The sequence below is a fragment of the Stenella coeruleoalba genome, assembly GCF_951394435.1.
Source record: "Stenella coeruleoalba genome assembly, chromosome: 17".
NCBI lineage: Eukaryota > Metazoa > Chordata > Mammalia > Artiodactyla > Delphinidae > Stenella > Stenella coeruleoalba.
In genome coordinates, this window is record NC_137163.1 from 34,377,129 (window position 1) to 34,390,817 (window position 13,689).

At 39.7% G+C, this 13,689-nt stretch overlaps 1 protein-coding gene across 3 annotated transcripts in view; it reads right to left on the reverse strand.

Annotated features, from left to right (window-relative positions):
* The window catches only part of GRHL2 (grainyhead like transcription factor 2), a 154,931-nt gene extending 141,842 nt beyond the window's left edge, over window positions 1-13,089 (reverse strand). For all 3 annotated transcript variants that reach the window (XM_079901192.1, XM_079901191.1, XM_079901188.1), the window contains exon 1: window positions 12,988-13,089. The gene's annotated coding sequence lies outside the window, so the exon portion shown is untranslated. The remainder of the gene's footprint in view (window positions 1-12,987) is intronic.
* Between the last annotated feature and the right edge of the window lie 600 nt (window positions 13,090-13,689).

The window sequence follows — 13,689 nt, forward strand, 5'->3', positions numbered from 1 at the left end:
TGGGGCCCGGTGGCCCTCCCTGGGGCGGCTGCGGTGAGGGGCACCCCCCTTCCCTGCTGCAATGGCCGCCCCCTGGGCTGCCTGGGCTGCCTGGACGGCCCCGCTCCTCTGCTTCGCCGGCCCCCCACTGAGGATCCCTGGCCCGCTCTCCTCAGTTCTGAGGGTCCCAGCGGGAAGCGGAGCCTGGCGAATCAGGAGGGGCTGGCGGGACCAAAGGAGAGCCAGTCTCAGGGAGCCCCAAGGAGGCACCCCCAAATTTCAGGCGCCCCTAGACCTCAGCCTCAGCCCAAATTCAGCACTGAAGCCTCAGCCCCCAGAACAGCCCAGGACACCCCTTGCTTGGACAGCACTGCTCCTCTTGAGAGTGGCACCCCACTGCGGCCACCAGCAGCTGGCCCGCCCCTGCTGAGGAGCTCCGGACCGGTGGCCTGGACTCTGATAGAGCACCAGCACCCGGAGGGCCAGCGCACTCTGCATCCCAGCCTAGGATTCAGTAACTCAGACTCTGGCCTGTGGCCCTATCTGGTGGACCACAGAACCCAGTGGCCCTGGCTCCCACATCTGAACACTGACCTCTGGCTGCCTTAGCCAGAGCAGCAGAACTGAGTGGCCCAGACCTTTGACCCTGACTCCCCATCTAGTCTGAGGTCTGGGCTCCCCAAACTGAGGCAGACAACCTGCCAGCCAGGCCTAAGAGCCAAAGCATGGGCTGGTCCAGAGCCCTACCCAGGACTGAGTTGGCCCCTGGGCCTACACTGCCTGCAGGGTTAGCCCCTTGCTCTGGACCTGGGGCTGAAATATGAGAAGGGTAGTTTCCTTTTTTCTTTTTCTTTCCTTTTCTTTTCTCTCTCTCTTTTTTTTTTTTCCCATGCTTCAGAGACACAAGAATTAATAACTATTTTTTATTTTGGTTAGCAAAAGAAAAAAATCTTTATCTTCATGGTTGGAAGTCAATAGATAATACCTTAAATGGATAGATGGAGAAATGGAAGTATTTATTATTGAGACGTATGGGGCTAAGTACTAAAGCAAAGAGTGGAGCATAGCTGCCTCTGGGGACCAGAAACCAGGGAGCAGAGCGGGTCTCAGGAAACCACTATTTTTCTCAAGTCCTTTTAGTATTATTTGACATTTTAAACTAAATACATTTCTCTGATAAAAATACAAAATAAGTGTTAAGCAAATGCTACGTGGGCCCTATGAAACATATGTGCAGCCCAGAAGCAGCTCGTGATTGCCAGTTTCACCCACTAAACTACCAAGCTTCTGGCGAGAGCAAGTAGGCAAGGAATCTCCTGAGAAGGAGGTCAGGACCACTATCTGTTCCCTTTCAACAGGCAAGGAAGCATGATGACTAAATACAGATGGCGTCATCCGACCACAGGGGTTCCAACCCCAGCTCTGCTGCCTGTCATCTCTAGGACCCTGGGCAGATCACTTAACCTATCTGTGCCCCCGTTTTCTCATCAACCCTCAGGGGTCTGACTGAGAAATAACTGAGTTCATACATGTAAAGTGCTTAGAGTAGTACCATAGCACAATAAGCATAATACCTGTATTAGCTAGTAACGTCATTTTAAGGTTCAATAGTATTAAGCCGTCTCTAGTAGACTGCAGTGGTCCCAACGCCAGTCAGCTGGTAAGTGATACCAGGAGTTTATAGTGGGAGCCTCACCCAAACGACAGAGGTTGTGCAGGCTGATGCCTTGGATGCAATCACCAGGTTTTCCTGAGCGCCCTACCTGCCAGATGATGGAAATCCTCGTGCCCTAGCCTCTAGCAGGATGGGCACGCATGGGGGGAAAAGAGGTCGTGTCTGAGAACACAAACTGCCTCGCGTGTCCCCTGAATATTTAGCGACCAGCAAACAACATGCCTTGGTTTTCAACAGCAACTCCAAAGGACCACAAAAGCAGAAAGTGCAGGAGAGATCAAGGCTCCCTGGCCTGACCTCACAGGATCATTTTCCTGTGAAAATAATATGATTTCCTATTATTTTTCTTGTAACCAAGACTAAAACCTTGACTTAAGTAAGTCACTATATTCATGAACTTAATGAAGAGACAGGACCCTAGGAAATGGAGAGGGAGGGGGTGGGGTGTTGGACTGCTGAATTTCAGGATTAGAAAGAGATTTTTTATTTGTAAACAAAGCTCATGAAGTAGGAAGAGTGATGACACACATCCCAACCACATACGTAAGTGTGTGCGTGGAGAGACAGAGGCAGGAAGAGGGCAAGAGGAAAGAGGAGGGGGAGACGGTAGGAAGAGGTGGGGGGGGCGGAGAAGGAGAGGAGAAGAGAGAGGAAAGGAAGGGGTGGGAAGGAGGGGAGGGGGGCGGAAATGGTACTGAAGGTTGAGACTTGCTCCCTCAGATGTAAACACCTCCCTGCCCCCAACATCCTTCTGCCTAAAGTCTGCCCGTAAGAAGTCCCTATCCTACAAAGCTATTCATGCCATTGGTGGAAAGCTCTCACTGTCAGGAAGCTTGCCCTGCAGATCTCCAGCAGCAGCAGGCAGAGAACTGACAAGGGCCCAGCAGCCGCTGAAGCCAGGCCTTCCCACACCACCCCTAGAGCCAATAACTGAACTCAGCCTGGAGGCTCAGGCAGGCACACAGCCCCTCTGGTGGCACAAAGTAGAGGACCCCAAGGCTCTGAGGAACTCCCGTACACGGCTGGGCAAGCGAGAGGCCTCCACCCAATCTCGCCTCCTCTCTCCTGCACGAGAAGCCAGACTGGCCTCAGGGCCTGGCGCTGCTCACCCAGCCCCCTCCCCACACTCCCTCACACAGACATTCCCCTAACAGAACCCTCGCTTGTTTAAACTCATCTTGGTGACAGCTTCTTGGAGGCTTGGAACTAACACACGGTCTTACGTAGATTTAATACCTCCACTGAGACAAGCTCAGGAATCACTGCACCAATCTGTTCACTGTGGCCCAATTTTTCTAGTGAAATATTCATAAAGGCAGTGATGAGCTATCCTCAGTGTGTGAATATGTGCATGAGTGTGTGTGTGTGTGTGTGTAAGGGTGGGGCTGGAGTGAAGGTGATGGTAGGAGAGGTAAAATCAGACAAAGAAAGAGAAGACGTAACCATTGATAAAAGAAGATCTGAAACTGATGATTTCCTGGAAAATATAAATGCTCAAACTTGGCCTGGAATAGAAGGCCTGAAGAGACAAAGGAAGCATAGAAGAAACTGAAAGGTTAGTCAAGGACCTTCAATGGGCCCAGGCAACCTTTAAGGAATAGATTACTCCAACATTGTTTGAATTATTGCAGAGCGTAATAAGACCTGGAAAGTTTCCTAACTCATTCTAATCAGCCAGCATAACATAGATATCAAAACACAACAAAGATAGCACTCACCCACGTACATGCACCCCCACACAAACCCCAGGAAACAAGAGACCGGGGCAGTTACAATGACAATAATAATGATATCTAACATTTCTTGGGTGTCTACTATGTACCACAGACTGTTACAAAAGTTACATACCTCACCCCAATGCTAGGAGGCAAGATCTCTTAGTATTATCTCTGTTTTATAGAGGAGAAACCAAGACACAAAGGATTAACTTATAAAAAGTCACCTCGCCAGTAATCAGTGGGATTGGGATGAATATAGATATAGAAGCCTCAAAATAGTAGAGATGAATGGAATCTACTGATATGTTTTTACAACATGACCACACAAGGCGTATCCCAGGAATACAAGACTGCTCTGAAAAATATTAGTAAATTTACTTATGAATATTGTTACATTAAGAGAATAAAAAATGGCCTATATAGGGAAAAAATCCAAAAAAAAAATAGTGGAAATATGTATAACTGATTCACTTTGCTGTACACCTGAAACTAACGCAACATTGTAAATCAACTATACTCCAATAAATTATTTTTTAAAAAAGCAACCCAGAGATTAAAACAAAAGAGAATAAAAAAGAAAAAAATCCAAAATGAAAATCATGCTTGATAACCAAGAAACCTAAAGTACCATCACTCTTAAAAGTGAGACTTTAAAACCACTTCCTTTACAGAATGTCCTCTGCCATCTCAACATTGTACTTGACATCTTGAGCAATGTAATAAAAGAGAACAACCTAAGAAATCTAAATACTAGAAAGGAGGAAAAAAAAATCATTATTTGTAGACAACATAATTACTGGACAATTTGAGATTCAGTAAAAGAGAGAGAGAGGAAGGGAAGATGAATGGCTAGATAGATATTAGAACAGAGCAGTTCAGTTGGGTGGTCAGATAGAAGATCATATAAAACCAAAAGCTTTTCAAAGACCAGATCATATTTAATGCTGAAATCCTAAGGACATTAGACAAGGACATCTACTCTCACACCTAGTAGTATTAGCTAACATTGTTCTACAGAGATAGGTTGATACACTTAGAGATGAGAAGGAAATAAAAGGTACAAAAACTGGTAGAGGTGAGTAAACAGCATTTGCACACAATATGACACCATGACTGATACCCAAGAGAATCAGCTGAACAACTATTACCAAAAAAAAAAAGGAAATAATGTAAAGTGGCTGAATACAAAATAATATTTAAAAGTAACTTTTCTAATAAAAAAAAAATTAGCTAAAACATATAAAAAAAGAAAAGACCCCACTGAAAATAGTACCAAAAAGATAACATACTTTTGAGTAAACAAATTTTTTCAATAAACTTAACAATAGAAGTGCAAGATCTATATGAAGAAAATGTTTTAATGATACTGAGGAACATCAAAGATTTCAATAAATAGAGCAAAACATAGAACTCTGTTCTTAAATAGGAAGATACAATATTAATATGATATCAACTCTATACCAAAGTTACCCATAAAATCTAATGTATTCCCTCCCTTCCTCCCCACCCTCAAATCAGGATTTTTTGAGAATTACAGAAGCTGATTCTAAAGTTTATATTTTAAAAAATGCAAAAGTAACCAGGAAGATTCTTTAAAAGAAGAGTAATGAGATGGCACAGCACTTTCAGATATTATTAAACATTTTGGGGCTTCCCTGGTGGCGCAGTGCTTGAGAGTCCGCCTGCTGATGCAGGGGACAGGGGTTCGTGCCCCGGTCTGGGAAGATCCCACATGCCACGGAGCGGCTGGGCCCGTGAGCCATGGCCGCTGAGCCTGCGCGTCCGGAGCCTGTGCTCCGCAGCGAGAGAGGCCACAGCAGTGAGAGGCCCGCGTACCGCGCAAAAAAAAAAAAAAAAAAAAATTTTTGTAAGGATAAATAAATAGGTAGTTAGCTGCTTCTGAAGCATAAATAGGTAGATCATTGTAATGGAATAAAGACCTAAGAAATAGTCCCAAATATTCACAGATATTTAACATATGATAAAGGCTGAATTTTTAACAAGTGGAAATATTATTATAGTACGAACAGTATTATTCAATAAACACTATGGGCAAAACAGGGGAGCTATCTAGAAAAACAATTAAGTAAGGATCCTACCTCATTTCTTCATCAAATAAATTCTAGGTGGATCAAAGTTTTCAATGGAAATGCAAAATGATAAGTCATAGAATGATAGAATAAAACTGAGAAGTCAGTATTGGGATAGGGGTTGTTTGTAACTTTAGAACAGAGAAAGCCTTCCTAAGCAAGGCATAATACCTAGAAGCCATTTAAGAAAACAGATGAATTTGGCTACCGAAATTTTAAAAACCTCTGCAGAGCAAAAACAACATAGTCAAATGACAACAAACTGGTAGACAACACGCTAATCTCTCAGTACAAACACAACTCTTAAAATTCATCAAGGAAAGACCAAGAACACCACATGATCCAGCAACTCCACTTCTGGGTATATATCCAAAAGAATTGAAATCAGGATCCTGGAGAGATATCTGCACTCCCATGTCCACTATTCACAACAGCCAAGATATGAAACAGCCCCAGCGTCTATTGACAGGTGAACAGAGAAAGGAAATGTGGTATATATAAAATGTGGAATATTATTCGGCCTTAAAAAAAGAAGGAAATCCTGCTATTTTCGACAACATGGATGAACCTGGAGGACATTATGCTAAGTGAAAAAAGCCAGACTCAGAAAGACAAATACTGCATGACTCCACTTCCGTGAGGTATCTGAAGTACTCAAACTCATTCATACAAGAGAGAATATAATAGTGGTTGCCAGCAACTGCAGGGAGAGCAAAATGGGGAGTTGTTATACATGGGTTTAAACTTTCAGTTATGCTAGATGAATAAGCTCTGGAGATCTGCTGTACAACAGAGTGCCTGTAGTTAACAATATAGTATTGTGCACTTCAAAATTTGTGAAGAAGGTAAACCTCATGTTAAGAAGGTAAATCTCATGTTATGTTCTTAACACATACACATACACACACACACGCACAAAGGGACACAAGGAAACTCTGAGATGTGCTGGATATGTCTATTATATTGATTGTGGTGATGGTATCACAGGTGTTTGCACATGTACAAACTCTTTGATTGGACACATTATTAAATACATGCAATTCTTTGTGTGTCAATCATACCTCAATAAAACCTTGTTTTTTAAAAGGCCAACAACAAAACAGAAAAACAGGCAAAGAACCTTAACAGTCCACGGTGGGGAAAAATATAATGGCTTTTAAATATGTGAAAAGAATTCAAGAAATGTGAATTATGAGACTAATTTTTTGTGTTAGCAAAAACTCTGAAGACTGATAAGATCCATTGATTGAGGGTAGGCAGAAATGAGCATATTCTAACGTTATTGACTGGTGTATAAATTAAAGCAGCATTTTTGGAGAACAATCTAAGATTTCAATATGCAAAACCTTTGCCCCAGAAGTTCCACTTCTATGAATTTATCCTTTAGTCATTCGTATGTTCATACTGCAGAATACTGTGCAACCAAAAAGGTGATTTGGTATTATTGACATAGAACAGTCAAAATCATAAAACAATATATAAAATAATTTACTTGTGAAAATTTTGTAGATTCTCAAACACATACACATTCATATGGGATATAATGCCTAGAAACACACCTATAAGGCTATCCAACAAATTGTCAAAATTCTGTTGAAAATGGTAGGAGATAAAGAAATATAAAAGGGGCATTTATTTTTTTCTCCCTGAATTTATTTACAGTTTTTGTGTAATGAAATAACTTTTTAATATTTGTTCATTTGAATCCAGTAAATTCCACTTGTAGAAACTCATTCTAGGAAATACTCTCAAATCTTGAAAGATTTTATGTCTGAAGATTTTATAAAAGTATGATTTTATAATAGTGAAAACCATGGCAACAAACTACACGTAACCTACGTGTAAGTCGATGACAGTAAGTCCACAGCACATAATGCTCTGCAGCTATTAAAATATTTAGAGAAAAATCATAAAATCATGGCCAAACATTTATATTATAAAGTTAGGTTGGAAAAAAGAGAAAAATACGCAATATGACCAATTACTTAAAAACTTCCCTTCATCGGCATAGTGGTTTCATGGGGAAGACCATTATTTATAGCTTGCAAATGCTAGAATTCCTAATCAAACAATCCTTAGTTTTACAGCTTCAAGAACGTTTGAAAAAATAGAAGGTGTAACACGTATCACATGAAATCCTAGATAATCAAAGAATGTATTTAAAATAATGAGTTCAACCTTCTACTGGAATTAGATTTTTTTTTCTTTTAATCAGTAGCCAAACTAATTAAGCTGAATTTTCCTTTTCACGCCCTCTCTATTAGATATGTACAGAAAAAAAAATTATATATCTAAAAGGTTAACTATAAGAGGAAGATAGAAGAAAACAGCCTGGATAATTCAGACCAGATAATGAGTTCCTGATTAGTACAGCTGGCTCTAATGTCACCAACGATTTTAAAATAACTTTCTAATTGTCCTAGATGTTTTCATGTTATACTTCAGTTTAGAAAAGTACCAAATTATTTCCACAAATTCCCGGTTCCCACAGATGTTACCTTTAACGCTACAAGCAACATACCTATGACAGAGAACAAAAACAGAAGTTTTCACCCATAGCTCTAGAAAAGTTTTGAATAAAAAGTTTAATTATAGAGCCCTGGAGATTTACCTCTGAAAAGTGACTCCACTTTAAATAGCCGTACTGTTTAGATAAACAACCAAACTGTTTCTTAACCACTAATAATAGATTAAAAAAAAAAAAGGGAATGGATGCAAGCCTAATCAAACCTGAGAAATGAAAAATAGTGGAAGATCTTTTCAAGTCAAAATAAGGCAGAAAATTGGAAGACTCACAGGATTTTGGACCTGCCTGCCTCCACTTTTCCCACAACTAATTACCTCAAGAATGAAAGGTAAATGTGCATTTTTAAAATAAATTGCGTTTTTTTCTAATTATATTGTTTAAGGTCCTCAGACCTTAAACTAGTAGTCTGTCTAATCTTTGTGGTCTCCGTGCCTGGCATGGTGCCCGGCTCTGTACCTGGCCTGTAGGCACTCAATAAATCATGAAGTGGAAGAGATTTGTATGTACGGTGACCACCCATTTGTTGTTTGGATGTATTCATCCTGAGCTTAGTCATCACCAGTCAGCTTGGAGACATGGGCTCCCTAACCCTTGACTAAGTTCCCTGAATTTATGGCCTTTGATTAAGGAGCCTGAGTGAAGGCCTGGGTCCCTGCTTTCATTGGCAAGGGATGGGAGCTGTGAATTAGAGACAGTTCTCAGACACAATGACTTGTACCAAGAGAAGAGACCACGGCTGGGCCTACTGCTGATAAACTCTTTTTACTAATGCTGAACTCTCTATAAAACCCCAAGAAGAGCTCTTAAAATATCAAAATACTATATATATACATTAAGAAAACAAAACAAAACATAAAGTTCTCCTGAGAAAATACAATTTGAGTAAATGGAAAGAAATGCAATTCAAAACAAATTACCATTTCACCCTATCAAATTGGCAAAGACTAAAAAGAAGAACAAATACACACTACTATATATAAAATAGATAACGAACAAGGACCTACTGTATAGCCCAGGGAACTATACTCAATATTTTGTAATAACCTATAAGGGAAAAGAATCTGAAAAAAAGTATATATATATATATATATATATGAATATATAAAAAACTGAATCACTTTGCTGCACATCTGAAACTAACACAACATTGTAAATCAACTATCCTTCAATATAAAAAAATAAATTAAGAAAAAAGAGGATAATATGAATTGCTGGAGAAGGAAGGTGAAATCCTCCCTCAGATACAGTGTTGATGGGAGTATTAATGAGGAGAGGATTTTTGGATGGCAATTTGGAAATATGAACCAAATATCTTTAAAAACAGGATGGCTTTTAATGTCATGAAGAACCTAGGGGTAAGACGGGAATAAAGACACAGACGTACTAGAGAATGGACTTGAGAATATGGGGAGGGGGAAGGGTAAGCTGTGACAAAGCGAGAGAGTGGCATGGACATATATACACTACCAAACGTAAAATAGATAGCTTGTGGGAGCCGCATAGCACAGGGAGATCAGCTCGGTGCTTTGTGACCACCTAGAGGGGTGGGATAGGGAGGGTGGGAGGGAGGGAGACGCAAGAGGGAAGAGATATGGGAACATATGTATATGTATAACTGATTCACTTTGTTATAAAGCAGAAACTAACACACCATTGTAAAGCAATTATACTCCAATAAAGATGTAAAAAATAAATAATAAAAATAAAAAGAGGATGGCTTTTGATCAGGGATGTCTATTCATTGGAATGTATACCAAGGACAAAACTAAGAAGTGTGTAAAGATTTAGCTATAAGTCATGCAAATATTGACTTTAATAGTAAAAAAACATGAAAATTTTAAATGTACAACAGGGAACTGGTTAAATTAATCTGGACGTTTCCATTCAATGTAAAACTATGGGCCGTTAAAATTATTTACCACCATGAAAAGCTATATCAATATTAACTTAAAAAATAAGTTACTAAACAGTATATAAATTACTAACTCATTTCTGTATACATAGTATATTTGTATGTACAGGCATAGAAAAAAGTAAAAATATAGATGTCAGAGTGTTAGCAGTGTTACTATTAATAACTTTGAGTGGTAGTTTTAAGAGTAGTTGTATTCTCTAATGTTTTTACAATTAAGTATGAATTAATCATCTTTAAAGAGCTTTTTAAATAACCATAAAAATAAGGCTAAAATAAAGGAAAAGATTTTAATGAGTTAAGTCCACAAAGGTTGATCTCAAACTTTGCACATTTGAAAGTAATGAAAGTACTCCCACTCATAAGAACAATACATTTGACATCAAAAAATCTAAAGCTCTGGGACTTCCCTGGTGGTGTAGTGGTTAAGAACCTGCCTGCCAGTCCAGGGGACACGGGTTCGAGCCCTGGCCTGGGAAGATCCCACTTGCCGCGGAGCAACTAAGCACGTGTGCCACAACTACTGAAGCCCGTGCGCCTAGAGCCCGTGCTCCGCAACAAGAGAAGCCACTGCAATGAGAAGCCCACGCACCGCAAGGAAGAGTAGCCCCCGCTCGCCCCAACTAGAGAAAGCCCATGCACAGCAACAAGACCCAGTGCAGCCAAAAATAAATAAATAAATTTATATTTTAAAAATATTTTAAAAAAATATCTAAAGCTCTGAATATTTTTTAAATCATGAAACTAAATGGTAACCAAGAACTTGAGGAAATTATAGCCAGAATTTTGACAAGACAGTTAATAATTTTAGGTGTGTAAAAAGCGCTCACAAATCAATAATAAAAATATCAGCATCCCAATTCAAAAAAAAAAAAAAGAGTGAAAATTAAGAACAGACTACTTCTAGCCCATATGGTACATTTGTATAGATGTTGTAAGGTGCCCTTTTCCCCGGGCAGAGGCCAGAGGGAAGCATAGCTCGATCTCAACCCCAAGGTCCCCTCGTCCAGGACACAAAAAAATAACTGTATGTAGTAGCCAAGGCAAAAACAAGATCTTTGGTAAAAAAAGAAACTTAAATGACGAATAAACATCTGAGAAAATGTTTAACCTCATTAATTATCAGACTGCAATTTAAAACAAAAATTCACTTTTTTTGCTGTTCAAATTGACCAAAAAATTATAAATCTCATAGACTGGTGACAAGATGTGAGAAAGACACTCTCAAACACTGTTGGGAGAAAACAGAAATTTTTACAACCTATCTAGAAGTCATTTTCAAAGTATGAATCAAGAACCTACAAATATTTATCTTTTGTTCTTATACTTCCAAAAACTTATTCTAAAGTAATAAGCAGAGATACAAAGATTTATATATAAGCATGATTTATAATAATGAAAAAGTAAAACAACCTAAACATAAAAAATAGGAGATGGTAGATTTCACCTTTAAATGCTATGTAGAAGTATACTTAAGAGACTAGTGAAATGCCAATAATAAGGCATTAAGTAGAAAATGCAGAATGGCATGAATGATGTAAAAACGGGAGATTATAATTTGTACACTTTTATAACCACATTCATAACGGTAAGAAAATATATGAAGTGTTAGGGCCCTGGAATTATGAGTGACTTCTCTTCTATATACCTTTCTCTAGTTTCCAGTTTTTTCTCATGGCCTTATAGTATCTGCATAATCAGAAAAAAAAAGCCTCCCCAAGAAATGGTGCTTAAAAAAGAAAACACACGGCAAGTGCAAAACTGCACCATAAAATAGTTGCAACAAAAGTCGGCCTCCACCATAGCATTGAAAACAGTGAGGTAGGTCATTCAGAAATGCTTCAAAACTGTGATTTATAAAATAATCCATCAAACAGTAAATACAATAAAAATCTCAGATTCATAAAAACATTTTCAATTTCTTCCATATTCCAGGAATATCTGGCACAACAACAACAAAATCTCAGAATATCATGTTCAATTTGGTTCACCTGGCCAACCGTAGGTTATGTTGCAAGAGAAAAACTCCCAACTTGTAATTAAATGTGCCCTGGGTATCGACCACATAGGTATTTTACTGTAAATTAGGATCAGGAACCCAAAAAAAGGATGTGCGTCTTTTAAATGAGGAAAAGAGAAGAGAAACAGGTACAACCGCCAGCCGATTCAACTTCCGGACACTAGGAGTGATAAATGAACTGTGTCCCAAGATTTGTGGGCAAATTCAAAAAGCAAATTTGTGGTCCTGCGTGGCTGAATACAAACCACACCTTTCAGGCTATTTACTGAAATTGGATAAACGCAGGATAAAAAGACAAACCGTAGCCCTTCCTAATCTCCTTCTCGCAAGCCCTACAAGGATATGCACCTTTATTTAGACTTTGAACGACCAAAATCGATAACGATTTTTGAAAATGTAAGGTACAGTATTTGAGAGCTGATGAATTTCTGCACAATGAGAAGGAAAGTATGGGGGAGGGGAAGCCAGGTAGGCATGGGAGAGAAGGGGACAATTGCAAATTTCACCTTTGAATCCACAACCAAAAAGTATAATCACAAACTCTGTGTTGATTCCCACAACCTAACGTTGCTTTGGTTTTGCTCACATTAGCAAAGTTCATTTCCTTTTTGTTTAAACCTCGCCCCTCCCCCGTTTTTTCCCTGACATATTTTTGGCAACTTAAGTGATTCTGTGAGGCCACGTTCTCCCTCCAAGTTCACATCGTGTACTTTCTGTTCCCTGGTGGATGCTCCTTGGATAGGCTGATAAGTAAATAACTTCACATTTGCGACAAAGCTTCCATTAAAGACGCCTGCAGGAAATTCAGTGATGCAATCTCACACAGCTTAACTAACAGACTCCATCTCGCGTCTGGCATGATCTATGTACCAGCTTGTAGAAGCAGGTACATGACTCACACGCTTGGCCCTCCAGGGAAAAGCAAGTCTATGTTACGGAAAAAATAAATTGTTGTTTAAAAAAAATAATAACTCAACCGTGCCTACAACTACTTTTTGTTTTTAAAGGAAGTCATATTCCGGGTTCTCCCTAGTCCTGAAAAAAGATTAAATACAACTGGACCTACCACCGAGTCGTTCCCAAGAGCACCCACTCAGGTTAGGTCAGAGATGGCATGGAAGGCAGCCCCGCCTCCAGAGACTTTTCTCCAAGGTAATCTGCGCAGGCGCATGCAGCCTACTGAGTGGATGAAAAGGTTTCTCTTCTGCTTAGTCACCACCACCGCTTCCCACGCCCCCTCCCCCCACGCCCCCAGCTGCAAGTTATACAAAGGCTGGAAACTCCCACACCTGGGTGTACTATTTTGAAAAATAGGTGCACTTGATAATTGGTCAAATCCAAAGAGACAGGGTTGTTGAGACACTAACCCAAAAGTGTACAGGTGAGTGAGGCACAGTGCAGAAGACACACGTGGCATACCAGCAGTGAAGAGCTGAGTGACATGCCTCTATCAGCAGGGAGGGAACAGCTGAATTCTACCAGGAACAAGCAAGCAAGCAGGCTTTCCCATTTTATTTCAGCTGTGTGTGTGTTATTTTTAAATCTCTCCATGGCCAAATGACTTCTTTTTTAAATAACCTTAAAATTTTTCTAATTACAAGAACAGTACAAGCTCACTTCAGCAAACTAGAATACAGAGAAGAACAAATAAGAGACAAAAGCATCTATAATTTCTCCATGCAGAGAGCAAACCACTGTTAACCTACTGTGGTTTTATTATCATAGTTGATTATTTATTTTCTGTGCCTGAAAACCTTCTAACATAATA